Source organism: Scomber japonicus, chromosome 14 (genome assembly GCF_027409825.1).
Source record: "Scomber japonicus isolate fScoJap1 chromosome 14, fScoJap1.pri, whole genome shotgun sequence".
Taxonomy (NCBI): domain Eukaryota; kingdom Metazoa; phylum Chordata; class Actinopteri; order Scombriformes; family Scombridae; genus Scomber; species Scomber japonicus.
Genome location: NC_070591.1, coordinates 29976545 through 29984044, shown reverse-complemented (window position 1 = coordinate 29984044; position 7500 = coordinate 29976545).

The window sequence follows — 7500 nt, the reverse complement described above, 5'->3', positions numbered from 1 at the left end:
TGAATCACTTATTCTCTTTGGAGATACAGTAAAAACATTCAGATATATCAGAATTCATCACATTGAACTAATTGTGTTCAGAAATCAACCTATCTATGGGTTCTGCTACGAGAATGTATTACAACTATCTTTTTATTGCTTTATTCGTCTGTTCTCAGCAAGTTCATGCAACTAATCACTGAATCACTTATTCTCTTTGGAGATACACTAAAACACTCAGATATATCAGAATTCATCACATTGAGCTAATTGTGTTTAGAAATCAACCTTTCTATGGGTTCTGCTAAGAGAATGGAATACAACTAACTTTTTATGGCTTTATTCGTATGTTCTCCGCAAGTTCATGCAACTAATCACTGAATCACTTATTTTCTTTGGAGATACAGTAAAAACACTCAAATATATCAGAATTCATCACATTGAACTAATTGTGTTTAGAAATCAACCTTTCTATGGGTTCTGCTAAGAGAATGGTACAACTAACTTTTTATGGCTTTATTCGTCTTTTCTCAGCAAGTTCATGCAATGTATCACTCAATCACTATATTCTCTTTGGACATACACTAGAAAACTCAGATATTTCAGAATTCATCACATTGAACTAATTGTGTCTAGAAATCAACCTTTCTATGGGTTTTGCTAAGAGAATGGATTAAAACTAACTATTTATGGCTTTATTCGTCTTTTCTCAGCAAGTTCATGCAATTTATCATTCAATCACTATATTCTCTTTGGAGATACAGTAAAAACACTCAGATATATCAGAATTCATCACATTGAACTAATTGTGTTCAGAAATCAACCTTTCTATGGGTTCTGCTACGAGAATGGATTACAACTAACTTTTTATGGCTTTATTCGTCTGTTCTCAGCAAGTTCATGCAACTAATCACTGAATCACTTATTCTCTTTGGAGATATACTAAAACACTCAAATATATCAGAATTCATCACATTGAACTAATTGTGTTCAGAAATCAACCTTTCTATGGGTTCTGCTTAAGAGAATGGATTACAACTAACTTTTTATGGCTTTATTCGTCTGTTCTCAGCAAGTTCATGCAAATAATCACTGAATCATTTATTCTCTTTGGAGATACAGTAAAAACACTCAGATATATCAGAATTCATCACATTGAACTAATTGTGTTTAGAAATCAACCTTTCTATGGGTTCTGCTAAGAGAATGCATTACAACTAACTGTTTATGTCTTTATTCGTCTATTCTCAGCAAGTTTATGCAATTTATCACTCAATCACTATATTCTCTTTGTAAATACACTAAAACACTCAGATATTTCAGAATTCATCACATTGAACTAATTGTGTTCAGAAATCAACATTTCTATGGGTTCTGCTAAGAGAATGGATTACAACTAACTGTTTATGGCTTTATTCGTCTGTTCTCAGCAAGTTCATGCAACTAATCACAGAATCACTTATTCTCTTTGGAGATACAGTAAAAACATTCAGATATATCAGAATTCATCACATTGAACTAATTGTGTTCAGAAATCAACCTATCTATGGGTTCTGCTACGAGAATGTATTACAACTATCTTTTTATTGCTTTATTCGTCTGTTCTCAGCAAGTTCATGCAACTAATCACTGAATCACTTATTCTCTTTGGAGATACACTAAAACACTCAGATATATCAGAATTCATCACATTGAGCTAATTGTGTTTAGAAATCAACCTTTCTATGGGTTCTGCTAAGAGAATGGAATACAACTAACTTTTTATGGCTTTATTCGTATGTTCTCCGCAAGTTCATGCAACTAATCACTGAATCACTTATTTTCTTTGGAGATACAGTAAAAACACTCAAATATATCAGAATTCATCACATTGAACTAATTGTGTTCAGAAATCAACCTTTCTATGGGTTCTGCTAAGAGAATGGATTACAACTAACTGTTTATGTCTTTATTCGTCTATTCTCAGCAAGTTTATGCAATTTATCGCTCAATCACTATATTCTCTTTGGACATACACTAAAACACTCAGATATTTCAGAATTCATCACATTGAACTAATTGTGTTCAGAAATCAACCTTTCTATGCGTTCTGCTAAGAGAATGTATTACAACTAACTTTTTATGGCTTTATTCGTCTGTTCTCAGCAAGTTCATGCAACTAATCACTGAATCACTTATTCATTTTGGAGATACACTAAAACACTCAAATATATCAGAATTCATCACATTGAACTAATTGTGTTCAGAAATCAACCTTTCTATGGGTTCTGCTAAGAGAATGGATTACAACTAACTGTTTATGTCTTTATTCGTCTATTCTCAGCAAGTTTATGCAATTTATCGCTCAATCACTATATTCTCTTTGGACATACACTAAAACACTCAGATATTTCAGAATTCATCACATTGAACTAATTGTGTTCAGAAATCAACATTTCTATGCGTTCTGCTAAGAGAATGTAATACAACTAACTTTTTATGGCTTTATTCGTCTGTTCTCAGCAAGTTCATGCAACTAATCACTGAATCACTAATTCTCTTTGGAGATACACTATAACACTCAGATATATCAGAATTCATCACATTGAGCTAATTGTGTTTAGAAATCAACCTTTCTATGGGTTCTGCTAAGAGAATGGAATACAACTAACTTTTTATGGCTTTATTCGTATGTTCTCCGCAAGTTCATGCAACTAATCACTGAATCACTTATTCTCTTTGGAGATACACTATAACACTCAGATATTTCAGAATTCATCACATTGACCTAATTGTGTTCAGAAATCAACATTTCTATGGGTTCTGCTAAGAGAATGGATTACAACTAAGTTTTTATGGCTTTATTCGTCTGTTCTCAGCAAGTTCATGCAACTAATCACTGAATCACTTATTCTCTTTGGAGATACAGTAAAAACACTCAGATATATCAGAATTCATCACATTGAACTAATTGTGTTCAGAAATCAACCTTTCTATGGGTTCTGCTAAGAGAATGGATTACAACTAAGTTTTTATTGCTTTATTCGTCTGTTCTCAGCAAGTTCATGCAACTAATCACTGAATCACTTATTCTCTTTGGAGATACAGTAAAACACTCATATATATCAGAATTTATCACATTGAACTAATTGTGTTTAGAAATCAACCTTTCTAAGGGTTCTGCTAAGAGAATGGATTACAAATAACTGTTTATGGCTTTTATTCGTCTGTTCTCAGTAAGTTCATGCAACTAATCACTGAATTACTATATTCTCTTTGGACATACACTAAAACACTCAGATATTTCAGAATTCATCACATTGAACTAATTGTGTTCAGAAATCAACCTTTCTATGGGTTCTGCTAAGAGAATGGATTACAACTAACTTTTTATGGCTTTATTCGTCTGTTCTCAGCAAGTTCATGCAACTAATCACTGAATCACTTATTCTCTTTGGAGATACAGTAAAAACACTCAGATATATCAGAATTCATCACATTGAACTAATTGTGTTCAGAAATCAACATTTCTATGGGTTCTGCTAAGAGAATGGATTACAACTAGAATGGAGTACAACTAACTTTTTATGGCTTTATTCGTATGTTCTCAGCAAGTTCATGCAACTAATCACTTATTCTCTTTGGAGATACAGTAAAAACACTCAGATATATCAGAATTCATCACATTGAACTAATTGTGTTCAGAAATCAACCTTTCTATGGGTTCTGCTAAGAGAATGGATTACAACTAAGTTTTTATTGCTTTATTCGTCTGTTCTCAGCAAGTTCATGCAACTAATCACTGAATTACTATATTCTCTTTGGACATACACTAAAACACTCAGATATTTCAGAATTCATCACATTGAACTAATTGTGTTCAGAAATCAACCTTTCTATGGGTTCTGCTAAGAGAATGGATTACAACTAACTTTTTATGGCTTTATTCGTCTGTTCTCAGCAAGTTCATGCAACTAATCACTGAATCACTTATTCTCTTTGGAGATACAGTAAAAACACTCAGATATATCAGAATTCATCACATTGAACTAATTGTGTTCAGAAATCAACCTTTCTATGGGTTCTGCTACGAGAATGTATTACAACTATCTTTTTATTGCTTTATTCGTCTGTTCTCAGCAAGTTCATGCAACTAATCACTGAATCACTTATTCATTTTGGAGATACACTAAAACACTCAGATATTTCAGAATTCATCACATTGAACTAATTGTGTTCAGAAATCAACATTTCTATGGGTTCTGCTAAGAGAATGGATTACAACTAACTTTTTATGGCTTTAATCGTCTGTTCTCGAAAGTTCATGCAATTAATCACTTACTCACTTCTTCTCTTTGGATATACACTAAAACACTCAGACAGTTCAGAATTCATCACATTGAACTAATTGTGTTTAGAAATAAACCTTTCTATGGGTTCTGCTAAAATATTGTATTACAACTAACTTTTTATGGCTTTATTCGTCTGTTCTCAGCAAGTTCATGCAACTAATCACTGAATCACTTATTCTCTTTGGAGATATACTAAAACACTCAAATATATCAGAATTCATCACATTGAACTAATTGTGTTCAGAAATCAACCTTTCTATGGGTTCTGCTAAGAGAATGGATTACAACTAAGTTTTTATTGCTTTATTCGTCTGTTCTCAGCAAGTTCATGCAACTAATCACTGAATCACTTATTCATTTTGGAGATACACTAAAACACTCAGATATTTCAGAATTCATCACATTGAACTAATTGTGTTCAGAAATCAACCTTTCTATGGGTTCTGCTAAGAGAATGGATTACAACTAACTTTTTATGGCTTTATTCGTCTGTTCTCAGCAAGTTCATGCAACTAATCACTGAATCACTTATTCTCTTTGGAGATACAGTAAAAACACTCAGATATATCAGAATTCATCACATTGAACTAATTGTGTTCAGAAATCAACCTTTCTATGGGTTCTGCTAAGAGAATGGATTACAACTAAGTTTTTATTGCTTTATTCGTCTGTTCTCAGCAAGTTCATGCAACTAATCACTGAATCACTTATTCTCTTTGGAGATACAGTAAAAACATTCAGATATATCAGAATTCATCACAATGAACTAATTGTGTTCAGAAATCAACCTTTCTATGGGTTCTGCTACGAGAATGTATTACAACTATCTTTTTATGGCTTTATTCGTATGTTCTCCGCAAGTTCATGCAACTAATCACTGAATCACTATATTCTCTTTGGACATACACTAAAACACTCAGATATATCAGAATTCATCACAATTGAACTAATTGTGTTCAGAAATCAACATTTCTATGCGTTCTGCTAAGAGAATGTATTACAACTAACTGTTTATGGCTTTATTCGTCTGTTCTCAGCAAGTTCATGCAACTAATCACTGAATCACTTATTCATTTTGGAGATACACTAAAACACTCAAATATATCAGAATTCATCACATTGAACTAATTGTGTTCAGAAATCAACCTTTCTATGGGTTCTGCTAAGAGAATGGATTACAACTAAATGTTTATGTCTTTATTCGTCTGTTCTCAGCAAGTTCATGCAACTAATCACTGAATTACTATATTCTCTTTGGACATACACTAAAACACTCAGATATTTCAGAATTCATCACATTGAACTAATTGTGTTCAGAAATCAACATTTCTATGCGTTCTGCTAAGAGAATGTATTACAACTAACTTTTTATGGCTTTATTCGTCTGTTCTCAGCAAGTTCATGCAACTAATCACTGAATCACTAATTCTCTTTGGAGATACACTATAACACTCAGATATATCAGAATTCATCACATTGAGCTAATTGTGTTTAGAAATCAACCTTTCTATGGGTTCTGCTACGAGAATGTATTACAACTAACTTTTTATGGCTTTATTCGTCTGTTCTCGAAAGTTCATGCAACTAATCACTTACTCACTTCTTCTCTTTGGATATACACTAAAACACTCAGACAGTTCAGAATTCATCACATTGAACTAATTGTGTTTAGAAATCAACCTTTCTATGGGTTCTGCTAAAATATTGTATTACAACTAACTTTTTATGGCTTTATTCGTCTGTTCTCAGCAAGTTCATGCAACTAATCACTGAATCACTTATTCATTTTGGAGATACACTAAAACACTCAGATATATCAGAATTCATCACATTGAACTAATTGTGTTCAGAAATCAACCTTTCTATGGGAGAATGGATTACAACTAACTGTTTATGTCTTTATTCGTCTGTTCTCAGCAAGTTCATGCAACTAATCACTGAATCACTTATTCATTTTGGAGATACACTAAAACACTCAAATATATCAGAATTCATCACATTGAACTAATTGTGTTCAGAAATCAACCTTTCTATGGGTTCTGCTAAGAGAATGGATTACAACTAAATGTTTATGTCTTTATTCGTCTGTTCTCAGCAAGTTCATGCAACTAATCACTGAATTACTATATTCTCTTTGGACATACACTAAAACACTCAGATATTTCAGAATTCATCACATTGAACTAATTGTGTTCAGAAATCAACATTTCTATGCGTTCTGCTAAGAGAATGTATTACAACTAACTTTTTATGGCTTTATTCGTCTGTTCTCAGCAAGTTCATGCAACTAATCACTGAATCACTAATTCTCTTTGGAGATACACTATAACACTCAGATATATCAGAATTCATCACATTGAGCTAATTGTGTTTAGAAATCAACCTTTCTATGGGTTCTGCTACGAGAATGTATTACAACTAACTTTTTATGGCTTTATTCGTCTGTTCTCGAAAGTTCATGCAACTAATCACTTACTCACTTCTTCTCTTTGGATATACACTAAAACACTCAGACAGTTCAGAATTCATCACATTGAACTAATTGTGTTTAGAAATCAACCTTTCTATGGGTTCTGCTAAAATATTGTATTACAACTAACTTTTTATGGCTTTATTCGTCTGTTCTCAGCAAGTTCATGCAACTAATCACTGAATCACTTATTCATTTTGGAGATACACTAAAACACTCAGATATATCAGAATTCATCACATTGAACTAATTGTGTTCAGAAATCAACCTTTCTATGGGTTCTACTTAAGAGAATGGATTACAACTAACTGTTTATGTCTTTATTCGTCTGTTCTCAGCAAGTTCATGCAACTAATCACTGAATCACTATATTCTCTTTGGACATACACTAAAACACTCAGATATTTCAGAATTCATCACATTGAACTAATTGTGTTCAGAAATCAACATTTCTATGGGTTCTACTTAAGAGAATGGATTACAACTAAGTTTTTATGGCTTTATTCGTCTGTTCTCAGCAAGTTCATGCAACTAATCACTGAATTACTATATTCTCTTTGGACATACACTAAAACACTCAGATATTTCAGAATTCATCACATTGAACTAATTGTGTTCAGAAATCAACCTTTCTATGCGTTCTACTTAAGAGAATGGATTACAACTAAGTTTTTATGGCTTTATTCGTCTGTTCTCAGCAAGTTCATGCAACTAATCACT